Raw genomic sequence first — 13,597 nt, forward strand, 5'->3', positions numbered from 1 at the left:
TGTTCGGGAGCAAGAGGTAAATCCTTGTGATGTTCATGTAAATTTGTTGGATATCCAAGATCAACTTCGAGAATATAGCCATAATCTTTGTCGCCAGTGAGTTCCAAAATTTTTTCTTGCCACTCTTCTTTTGTATGTTTTAGGATTCATCCACTTGATATCACCATATGGTAAATTTTGCATAAGACCATAACCATAAAGGTTGTTTGCATCGACGTACAACAGATAGTTTTCAGGTTTTGTCTTATCGAAATCTTTCAAATATTTGTTATTTGCTTTAACATATCGTTTAATACATTGAGAAATTACTCCACGAATACCTTTTTCAATCATTAAATACATATTATAATCACTAATCAATTGTAATTCTATTTTCGTTAATTTTAACATAGCGTCCCATGCGAGACTTGGAGCAGTTAGATAATGAGCTGGATCAAGTTTGTAACAATGTAGACAAATGTTTCTGAAATTTTCGAATATATCAGCAAGCAATAAAACATCTTGGATGTTGTACAAATCAGAGTAATTTCCAAGATTTTTCTCTTTTAATTTGTTCCAAACGCTCAAGTAGTGTTGATAATCTTTCTCAGATATGCTCTCTCATCTGTCAAAAGTGAATAGAAATCTTCAATTTTCAGCTCTTCTGTGTAATCAAGTTTTTCAATACTATCGATAAATTCATAGGGAAATATTCCTTTTCCAGATAGAATTTTAAAGATTTCTTCTTCGTCATTTGGTTGTCTTTCTAGAATTGCGTTTAATATTCGTCCATATTGTATAAAATGATTTGTATGTTTGAAGTCTTCTTTCTTTAGATTTTTAGCTAATTTTTCAATAGATGATGCCATAAATCTGAACGTATCTACGAACGAAAACTTTATAAATTTTCTAGGCTTATCATTGTCAAACTCATAGCCATATCCAGAATTTACAGAATAATTTATATATTTTTCATCCGTGTTTGCGATCAAATCAACATTTCCATATTGTTTAGCCAATTCTTTTATGTACAAGTGAGTATCGTAATTTGACATATTGTGACAGAAAACTGGAATATTTTGAGGAAATTTTAGATTCAAGTTACAAGATAAATGAGCTGAATCTCTAAATTTACCTGTTAAATGACAATGATCTCGTACTTTTTTTCTTGTTTGATTATCAAAACTCTCACATTCACAAATATGACAAAGACTAGAATTTTGGTACGCTAATTCTTCTTCTTCGGTCAATTTCATAGGTTTTTTGTTCTTAGAATTATATTTTGTAGCTATGTATTTTGATATTTTATTGAGCTCTTCAAACAATTTTGCAGGAACATTAGGCAAATCGTCTTCATTTTTTGCTCTATAACATATCGGTTTATACTTGCGATTGGTCACATTTGACACTAAATATAGAGTAAAACCATAAGGAATATGCTTCTGAATCTTGGTTGTAGTCGATTTTTGCGGATTGTTTTTGCATGTTGGAATCTTCTCTAATATGCTTTCAAAATCCATATAAATAACCTAAGGATGAGAAATTTTCTTTTGATAATTAGTAAATGTTGTTGTTTGACCTGGAAACGGCATAATTGGTTTACAAACTTCATGTTGCTTGCAAATTTCTAAATGATCAGCTAAAGCACTATATTTGTAGAAATGACTCAAACATCTTCTACAAAGAAATTTTCTTTCCTTATGCTTGGATAACTGAGAACTCACGAGTTTATTTAAATCGGTTATCAAAACATAATGAGATTTGTCTTCTTGTTTAACATACAATAAATCGATTTCTAACTCGGCATCATATTTTTCAGAAATTTGTAACGGAACAACCTTAATATTTTCATCAAAACTGTAGACATTGATAGACATTTTAGGATACTTATACTTGGAATTGTAACTTCGTTTTTCAAATGATTGTATATCTTTTAAGGACATTGGATACTCGAAACCTGAAAATATCTCGTCATTTACAAATCTTTCATATTGTTTTGCTCTTTCGCAGTCTCTTTCAGGTTTTTTAATAGCGCATCGGATAGAATATATAAAGCAATAGTCATCTTTATTTTTGATATTTATACAAGCTTTTTTATCTTTGATTTTCTTCGGTAAATCGATATATGATCCTGCGTTTATCATTTCGTGTTTATTAATGCTCAAAACTAGTTGTTTGCATCTTTTAAATGTCCATCCTGAACCCCTATTTGGATGATTTGTCTGTTCTCGATGTGATAATTTATTAAATTGTTTAGAAATAAAGTCGTTTACGTCAAATATTTCGTCTGCTTTTATAGTAAAATACATTGGGCAAGTTTGTGGTTCACCGTTTACTAAAGTTCGTTCATATTCACATTCCAAAGAGAGATATCCTTTCATATTTTTAACATTCTCTTGAAATTTTTCTATTAAACTTTTAATTTCTGGCCGCATAATTGAAAATATATTTATAAATTGACATGAAATTGTCGTTCAAGTTTGTTAAAATATATTGCTTGAAAAGACCGTGTATTGAGGATAAAACTTCTACATCAATGATATTTTCAGGTTTTTCGTTAAGAGTTTTTATCAATTTCTTCGATCATTTCAGACTTAGTTTTATCGTTTGTTTCTATGGACAATTTTTCAGCGATTGAATGAATTTTTTCATCATTAAATAGGTCGAGATTTTTCTTTTCAACTTTGAAATTTCTCTTTAATTCTCGTAATTTTTTCTATATTGTACATCTTTTCATGATCGACAATTTGATTTTCTTTAGCCCAATTCCTCAAATAATTTAGTTCTTTTTCATAAATATCTTTATTTTTCAGATGATTCTTTGAATTATAATGTCGATCATAGTTTATGTTTTAGGATTTCTTTCTTACAAAACGGTCATGTTACTTTTTCACCCTTCATTTATATAAGAAAAATTTTAACTAACGATTTTTTCTAAATTCCAATTTTATAGTGAATTTTCGAGAAATATTGTTCAAATTATCAACTTTTAAGCTAAAACTTCGCAATAATTAGAGATAATTCGGTAGATTTTTCAGGATTTTTCAAAAAAACTCTAGTACCAGTTAGTATGTACCTTAAAAAGTTGATAATTTGAACAATATTTCTCGACAATTCACTATAAAATTGGAATTTAGAAAACATCGCTAGTTAAAATTCTTCTTATATAAATGGAGCTACTAAAGGAATTAAATGAGGTTGGTGATTTAAAGTTCAAAGAATATAAGAAATTAATGGAATTAGAAGAAAATAAGAAGTATAAAATTGTGACATTGGATAAAATGAAAGATAAATTCGGGATTACAATCATAGCAGAATTGGAAGATTTCAAAGTACATTGGCCAAATAGATTTTTGACTGTTTTGGATGAAAAAAAAGATTAAAGAATTGAATAAACATGATAAATTACACTTGGTTGTTACTGGAAAGAAGACTATTAAAGATAAAGACTGTGTTACAATTAACTTTGTATAATAAAAGATTTCGAAGACTTTACATTGATTCTAAGGAGATTTTACATTAAAACTGCTCGAGAAAGTAGAAGCAAACAGCTATAGATTTGGTAATTTTTCATTCGTGAGTTACTGTTTGATTTTACAGATTCGTTTATTGTCCTTTAAACAGGAATTTCTATTGATTTTCGGTCGGCTCCAAAAGTGCGCTAGGAACCCCATATTCATATCTACTTATATATATATATATATATATATATATATATATATATATATATATATATATATATACTCTGATTGTTAACGTATGGTGCATTAAGTATGGAATTATCCTGGCTTTGCGAATCATCAAAGAATGAGGTTTACTGCCGGTATGCTCACATTCTCAAGGTCAGAGTTCTGCGTGCCTCTGTGGCCATTACTAGGAATACTAGCGTCAAGCATATCTAGGTTAAGAAGTACAGGATTAAAGCATGGGATCTGCAATGCAATTTTTCAATACATTCTATAACCTTATAGTATTAACATGAAGTTATTTCCTTTTATGATACTTATTATTTATAGTCTAGACGACAATATTCAATTTTCACTGTATAACCTCATAACCCGGTATTTATTGAAACCTTTAGAGTAATGTTTTCCTGAGAACAAAATATAAATTATTGTTTTTCATGTAATTTTTGTTATGGGTCACAAATGGAATCGAAAGGGTAAAAATGTAAAACTTTTAATTCCATAAAATATGGGAAATTATTACTTTACATTTTAACCTTTTTGATTCCGTTTGTGACCTGTAACAAAAATAGCATTGTATATATATTATATATATACAATATTACATGTAAAATGAATAATAGTTATATTACCGTCATACAATTAGATAAAGAGACTGAAAGTCGATACTCTAAGGGTATGTAAATGGTTGTAAATGGTTACTTGATACTGATTCAACATTTATCTATGTATCTGACATGTAGTTTACAGCCAAACTACGAAAGAATCAGAGAAATTTTTGACTCGCTTAAGTATGGAGAAAAATTCCATACTTTGTACAATATAGATTCACTCCCACTTCCATCGAAAATCGCTTTCCGAAATGGTATTTGTTCTCACATCTTCTACAATGAAAAGATCTGCATGGATCCCATACTTCACGTTATTAAAAAAAATGTATTTCGTTCAAAGAAAATAAATCTTCATACGTTCCTTCTTCTTAAATTTTAATGTTTCTAAACCTACAATTTTTGTCTTTGGAATCGTACAAAAAATAACATTTTCCAGATATTCACCCATTAGGCTTATTTGATATTTTTTCGACACTTCTCTATTAGAGTCACACATATGTCTCAGACCATGTTGTTTCCAATCGAGTTATGTACTCTAAACTACATCTCATACTACAACTTTGGGGGTTGCAATATAATAAGCGGCCACCACGATAATAGGATCACCAATCTTTTTTATTATTTCGACTAGCGAAAAATACAGAACTAACTTCTCGAACCAAATTACGTTGTAGCTGGTTTGTTATTTCAAATTATAGTTTAATTCAGCTATTTTCTTATATCTAGAATTGTAATACTTTAATGATAAATTAAAAAGTATCTAATATGTATTTCTTTAATGTAAAAAATGAAATAATGCAATTCTTACTTTGTTCTAACTGTTATACAGAGTGCATAGACACTCAAAGCTATTTTAAAAGATAGACTTAATGTAACTGAAAGAAAATACTACACTAATGATTTTACTTTGGCTGAATTAATAAACAATACTGTTAAATAATATATTTAAAAAGATGTAAATAGATTTTATAAGAATGTTTTTGTATTTGATAGTTTAGGTACATTGATAATTTATATTACTAATTATTCGATTATCGTGGTGGCCTCTTGTTATACTGCAGCCCTTTGGAATTCGTTAAAGGATGGAACCTTTCCCCCAGCCTTTCCTTTTATCTTGAGCCTGCCAAGCAATATTATCACTTTATGTGTCGAATTCCTAGTGTTATGAATCCCTATATATTAGACCTATGCCTAGAGCCATTTTTTATTTCCCATGACAATCTAATAATAAATTTAAAACTGTTGAAACTTAACAAAATCTTCTCTAACATAATCAAATATTTCTCACATTTGCTTATGTCTAAACATAAACAAAAATTCTAACTGCAATTAAAACAGCTGTTTTCTTATTTTTTTATTATTTTAAAAGGTCAACGAACATACGAAGACAAAAAAGCTCAACACATAACATGGGCTTGTGTATAAATAAATATGTATAACAACAATAGTTCTTAAGCATTTTGGAAAAGTGAGCAAAGAAATATTATGACATGCTTTTCAAAACGTGAAAAGTTTCCTTGTCATTAAATATTTTCATAATATTTTGTCAGTAGAAATCCCATATTTATAAACATGTACTTGAAAATCACAGAGAATTAAAGAATTAAACTTTTCCCTTGGGAATACTATCTAACTAACATAAAGTTTAAAAATTATTTAATATTTCAAAATCGCAAACTCTCATTATACACGCAGGCATTTTTTAAACGTATAGCGTAAAAAACATTCAAATAAAATCGTTCTCACTGGAATTCTTTAATAATATATCTTGTATCACTGATAAACGTTGCAATGTTTGCATACTTGAACACTTATTCGGAGTGTATAACCGTTTAACATGAATAGGCTGACTTGCAAACATTTTCTTGAATACAAAACGTAAAAACTCTATTCCACTGTAGGTTCAAAACATTTTAGGCACTCAACAACCGACTTCTTGTAAACAACAAAGAGTACCCAGCAGGGATCACTTCTGGCTTGGTTTATACCCTCCAGTTGAACCCACTACTGGGCACAGCAAAAAACCGATGTGTCACTTCAATCTGGGCAACCTTATGGATGTCCAGGAGCGGCACATCATTAACCGCATATGTCGAGATTCTGGGGTCCATGGGCCATTCGATAGGTCTAGTCTACTGTGGGAGATGACTGATGGAGTTGGTGGGGTTTGTTCCCTAACTTTAGAGGTTTTTTCTAACCTCATAAAGGTTATGCCATCCCCTGCCTATTTTGACTGGAGAGGCTGGTTCAGAGCTGGCCTCCCCTTCTTCCAGGGGGACATGACTTTGAGATGTAGTGCCCTAATTCTTCCTCATGGATCTCGATAGGAGGCGGCCCCCACTCCCTAACCTTACCCATCCTGAATATCCTGTCACTCCGGAAGCAGATCAAAGGTTCTTACAGGACTAAGTGCAATTTATAAGCTTCTTGTCCTAAGAAAACCAAAAAAAAACAAAAAAAACAAAGATCAGTTGACATAACGGAGCGTGGCCGGCGAGAGTTATGCCATTGGCTCGCTGCCGGGGTCTGCACTTTATTTTGTTACATACAGAGACGCGGGAGAAAAATATCTGTCGTGTGTGATAATGTATGCAGAAAAATTTCCAGTAAGCTATATTTATTTGTGAAACCTACATTGACATATGTCCTGTGTTTTAAAATAGAATTATCATTATAACCACTATCTAACTTTTCTCCTCTTCACTTACTACTCACAAACTTACATACCTAAAAAGGTAATCTACTAATTATATTTACCTTTCCTCAATATACATTTTTCAACGATTCCAAGCCTAAAATAATGCTCTTGATAACCGCATTCTATTATATTACACAAAAATACTTAAAACCTTGTCCAGTTATCATCCAGCGATTGTAATTTTAAATTGATACTAGTAACTTTTGTATGATCTTTCTTTGAGTATATGCTTGCATGAAACTCCAAATAAGTAGTGAAAACTCTTGCTTTTAAATGTATCATATTGTAAGGTTTGTAAGGTTGGCTTAGTTTAGATTAAGGTTGTGAAATATAATAATATATTATGGGCAAGAGTTGCTGTGAGAGGATTTAATAATAGGTTAGATTGGCAGTACAACACCGTCAAATGAACCAACGCATATTTATTTGTGACAACATCTCATTCAGTTGATTAAAATTTTTATTAACAATTGATAACGTCAACCGACATATTAGGCACAAATTTTAATACCTTAATACTTTGAAGACATGTTTAATATTAAATTATTCATTACAATTTATTTTAATTTAATTCACTATAACATTTACTAGTAATTTTGTAGTTTTGCAATAAATATGAGTTCATGGACTAAGGTGAGAAACTTTCTTTTAAAATATCTAAACATTTACATAAATTTACATTTTCGAAATTGTGAACATTTCTTTTCATTATATTAGGTACAGATACCTTGAAATTGTAAATGATTAATGAACCCTGATATACAATATTACTAAGATCCTAAAATTACTTAAATTTTATTGCACTTGACATTTATTACGCCTAAAGATTGTTTTCCCGCACACGAACACAAGCACTGGCACTCCCGAACGTCGCTTTTCGAATTCCCCGTCCTCGACTTTCTCCTCTCTTCCTTGTTCTTCAGTTTTGATGTTGTTCTCCCGCCAGCTCATGACCACGCCTCTGCCCAAATGTCTCCATCATAATTGGTGAGAACTAATTTTTCATATCAGCATGGCTGTCCCACGGTTTAGGAATAAGCATTTCCGCTGCTTAAACAAGCATTTCCTGTTTGTTCATCATCGGTGTCTGGGCGGATGTGCGTATCCACTTACATCCGGAGGATGTTTGTCTCGAATTGTAATACAAGACTTCCTTTCCAGCAACTATCTGTCCATTGATTCTATGAATTTTATTTTACTAATAATTACGTATGTGTTACAATATGTTACCAAACTGTAAATATTGATTTCATTAGTTAAAAATATATGTCTTTATATTAAATAAATGAAGGGTTTTGCATTAGAGTTACTTAACTATTTTTTAGTTTTGTTCAAATTCGAACATGTTGAAATTGTTTCGTCCAGTTGATTGATTAATGTAAATCTTACATTAAATCTTACTTAATTGAAGATGATATAGAACGTAATTTAAGTAATTTTAGGATCTTAGTAATATTGTATATCAGGGTTCATTAATCATTTACAATTTCAAGGTATCTGTACCTAATATAATGAAAAGAAATGTTTCACAATTTCGAAAATGTAAATTTATGTAAATGTTTAGATATTTTAAAAGAAAGTTTCTCACCTTAGTCCATGAACTCATATTTATTGCAAAACTACAAAATTACTAGTAAATGTTATAGTGAATTAAATTAAAATAAATTGTAATGAATAATTTAATATTAAACATGTCTTCAAAGTATTAAGGTATTAAAATTTGTGCTTAATATGTCGGTTGACGTTATCAATTGTTAATAAAAATTTTAATCAACTGAATGAGATGTTGTCACAAATAAAATATGCGTTGGTTCATTTGAGGGTGTTGTACTGCCAATCTAACCTATTATTAAATCCTCTCACAGCAACTCTTGCCCATAATATATTATTATATTTCACAACCTTAATCTAAACTAAACCAACCTTACAAACCTTACAATATGATACATTTTAAAAGCAAGAGTTTTCACTACTTATTTGGAGTTTCATGCAAGCATATACTCAAAGAAAGATCATAAAAGTTACTAGTATCAATTTAAAATTACAATCGCTGGATGATAACTGGGCAAGGTTTAAGTATTTTTGTGTAATATAATAGGATGCGGTTATCAAGAGCATTATTTTAGGCTTGGAATCGTTTAAAAAATTGTAATAAACCACACCCACAACTATGCATACGTTATAACATAACGATAGTCACAAGGAGAATACCTCTAGACTACATTCGATAGCTTCTGGGTAACGTGTCTGAGCTCATTTGTAGCGTAGGTGTCTCTGATGTCGAAACGATGCAAGGAATTTGAACGTATTCGTCGCCGACTTTTGATGGATCTCTTCAGACTGACTCCAACTTTACGATTCAATGGAGATTAACAAATATTCGCATTGAATTACCCTTCTCACCATGCCTGTGTTATGTTTAAACCATATTACATAAACAGTTAAATAGCATTTCTGTTATAACTTACTCAAAGTTCAAAATTTTAAAAAGGTATTCTGTGTTCAATTCTTTTATATATGTATGTATTAATTATAATAATTATTATGTATTTCAATATTTTTATGTGTTGTATATGTTATTAACAAGTACATATGCACAACAATAATGGATAATTATTTCAAATTTAATGTTAAGAAAGTTAAAAACATCCAAATTAAAAAAACTGTATCATGTGCATCGCAATAAATTTTATACGAGTAATTTGACAACATTTTAAACTCATATTTCGTGAAGGAAAGTTGCTGCATGAGCTCATCTAACAAAACAGTTATCCTTTTTCATCAATTACAGAACTCTCTCCTCTTAGTTTTATCCAGTTCCCACCTATACTCGTACACCAGAAACAGCTTATGAAGTAGAACTTTGATATAACTAATTTTATTCCATAAGTGAGTTTAATGTTCCACTTTATAATACTACCTGTGGTTTTCACGAGATTTCATATTGAATCAGTTGCATCATAGACATATCTTTCATAATTCCGTTATAAACACGCCTGAAAATTATTCTCGATAGAACATATTCCAATCTCCTGATCAATTTAATAATAATTTTGTACTATAGGTTTAAAGAGGAATTTTTGGGGGTTATAAAAACGTAGATTGATTCATTTTATATTGATACCAATGAAATTCCCGAATATCTCTGTAATATTACTTAGTATCTTAAACTAAGTAAGTAAAACTAGTAACATTTGAAATATTTGAGGCCAGAGTGGGGAATACCATCTCCGCAGTAATCTTCGTGGCACTCGTGATTTAATATAATGGAGCCCTAAAATAATGTTCAATTGGAAAGAAACATTTTTATGGTACGAATTAATTTAGTGCTAATTGCTAAGAGGTTCATAAGGTAAACCACATTTCAACCGGGTCTTCTTTTCAGGTTTACTCAGGTTTCTCGTTTTAATAATTAAATTTCATGTAAATGTTACACTCAAACACCGAATTCGGACAATGTCCGAAATTTTTACTCACTCCGCGATGTGGACAACGTGAATTACCCACGTCGCGTATTGAGCATTTTTTTCGGACATTGGCCGAAGCGAAATACCCAGAACGCGTTGTGGGTAAGCGAAAGTACTCAAGAGACGAAATAAACACGTTCATCGGAGATTGAGCAAAACCATAATACCCATAACCCGACGTGGGTAATCTAATTTGCCCACGTCGGGTTGTGGGTATTTGTAATTTGCGCAAACGCCGAAAAGCCTCCAAACACAACCATACCATACCCTACACTAATTCCATTATAACAAGTAAAATAAAATCAAATTTTCCTTGAAATTCCATTTATTTCAATCAAAACAAAAACTAAACAGTAAAATACAAGTATCTTATTATTGAAAATAGAAAAAAAAAGTTATTTTTCACACATGTACCACTTTCAATGTTTATTAAAGTTCTTTTCAGAAAGTATTCACTTTACTTGTTAGCACAAGAAGTGCTACCGTGACATTTAGAATTGCATTTTAAATTTGATTTTACACATTTGCAAGATCTGCCCGAACACTTCTTCTTGCATCCACATCTGATGAAACCTTGTTTGGACCCGGATGACTTCATTGCTTCTTTACGGACATTGAGCTGTTCATCAGGTACATCGATGTTATTAATAAATTTATTAGGAGCTACCTGGAACTGGTTTCTGGAAAACTGTTTGTCAAGAACTCCATGCTTTGTACCAAGGGTATAGGAATCATCGTTCTTATTTATTACAACAGCCATTACATTTCTTGGAGCTAGTCGGCCCCGGTCGACATCAGGAATGTTTACCAAAACGTTATCGCCGACTGAGACTGGAGTTAATTTTCTTTCAGTACGCTTTAACATTTTGGCTGCCTGACTTTTCAATGCAGTTACACAGTTTTCTCGTATTGTGTCTATGGCAGATTTTCTTGAGCAAAAGAGTGCACAAAGGTAAGCCTAGGTCTTCGTTATTTAAAACTTCATAATGTATGTGCTGACCACATTCAAAACAGCTGTTTGCTTTGTCACAATCTATTGCTTTGTCACAATCTATTGCTTTGTCACAATCTATATTACAGAGTGTTAAGTTATCGCTGGACATAGTTTCTTTTTCTACGTGTTCATTGTTTTCTACAGTCCTTGTCAAAATCTCCGAAGCATCTTCATCCACAGCATTTATTTCTTCGTTGTCTTCTTCATTAAAACTTTTTTCAAGCTTAGAGAACTCTCCTTCTAGTTCTTCCTCAGTAGTTATTTTTTTTACGACGTCGGCTGTCAAAGGGGAATCTAATAATCCATTTTTCTGTGGTGAACCAAACATTGCCTCATAAGGGGTTCTCTTGATCCCACTGTGGTAACTGTTGTTCTTAGTATTCTGAATGATCCTGAGACCATTTGCCCATCCTGAGGTGTTGTTATCAGTCATCCAAGCCACAAGACTATCTCGAACGTCTTGATTGGCCCGTTCGACAGACCCTTGACTCTGCGAGTGTCTTGGTTTTCCATGTACTAGTTTTATGGCACTCCATTTACTGGCTAGGTTCTCGATAACCTGAAAACCGTACCATTACCATTACAAAAATACTAAATTCTAGGGTGGAATCTTTTCACTACAGTAATTTGTTTTTACCACTTACCCGGTTACAAAATTCCCGTCCATTATCACTGTGAAGTATGTATGGAGCCCCAAATAAGCAAAATATATCCAAAAGGATGTCGGATACTTCATCAGCAGTTTTAGTTTTCAAGGGACGTAGAACAACAAACTTGGTGAGATGATCTTGATAATTAAGGATAAACTTGTATTCGCCGTCAGGCTCTGATTGCATATCAATTAGATCCACCTAAAATACAATAAAAATACATAAATCGACTCAACATAAATGTTATGTCAACTATACCATATACCTCATTATAACAACTGCCAGTGCGTAATACGCTTAGGTATTTGTCAGCAAAGGAGAAACTGTCTTATTTAGAGAAATGCTATGATATCTTACCTGGCAGCGTGAATTTAATGCTGTCATAATGATGGGTTTAACAACCAGCCCTTTACTTTTTGACTTTTTCTTAAGTGCGCAAGGTTCGCAAAGATCCAAATATATTTTAATTACCTCCCTGGTAATGTTACAAAATTTCTTTTTTAGCTCGGCTTCCATAGCTTTTTCTTTTTTATGACCAACTCGTAAGTGAGCTGAATGAATTGTGTCATACATTTGATCAATGCGACAGAAATATTTTATATCTGTCATTTCTTCAGTTGTTTTTTTCAATCAACATTTCTTTATCGCCAATTTTTATGACATCAAACCGATTGATTCGGCGATAATCTTTAGACATCAAGGACTGACCATTTTTCCTCTTCTGTTTTGCCTCCTTTACTTCGCTGATAATTTCTTCATAGCGTGGCTCCTCGATAATAAAATTTCGACTTGTGAGACCATTCTTCTTGGACATCAGATCTTCCAATTTACTGTGAAATGATTCCTTCATTTCAAACAAAATCACAAAACACAACAGCACTTTAAAATAAGTCAACACACGCCACTTACGCACAGAACAAAGAAAAACTGCTTGTGTATAACGACAGTGCACTAATGTCAATGAAAATAGACAGTAGGCCTATTTGTTGCTAACAGTGACGATAGTGGGGGGGGGGGGCGCATGTCTCGACCTGCACGTCTGGACTGTGGGAAACGGATTTCGGCGTTTGCGCAAATTACAAATACCCACAACCCGACGTGGGCAAATTAGATTACCCACGTCGGGTTATGGGTATTATGGTTTTGCTCAATCTCCGATGAACGTGTTTATTTCGTCTCTTGAGTACTTTCGCTTACCCACAACGCGTTCTGGGTATTTCGCTTCGGCCAATGTCCGAAAAAAATGCTCAATCCGCGACGTGGGTAATTCACGTTGTCCACATCGCGGAGTGAGTAAAAATTTCGGACATTGTCCGAATTCGGTGTTTGAGTGTAACATAAACATTATATAGTACTTCGCTTAATAAATTATTTAAAAATCAAAAATCAATTATTTAGCTACGAAAATCTACAGAGCAATTCTCTTCTCTGCGTCACGTGATTAGAAATCCAGGTGGTTTTTGAGAAGTTTTCTCGTGAATTTTTAAAATTTTAATAGTCTATTAATACTGT

This window comes from Homalodisca vitripennis, chromosome 8 (assembly GCF_021130785.1).
Source record: "Homalodisca vitripennis isolate AUS2020 chromosome 8, UT_GWSS_2.1, whole genome shotgun sequence".
NCBI lineage: Eukaryota > Metazoa > Arthropoda > Insecta > Hemiptera > Cicadellidae > Homalodisca > Homalodisca vitripennis.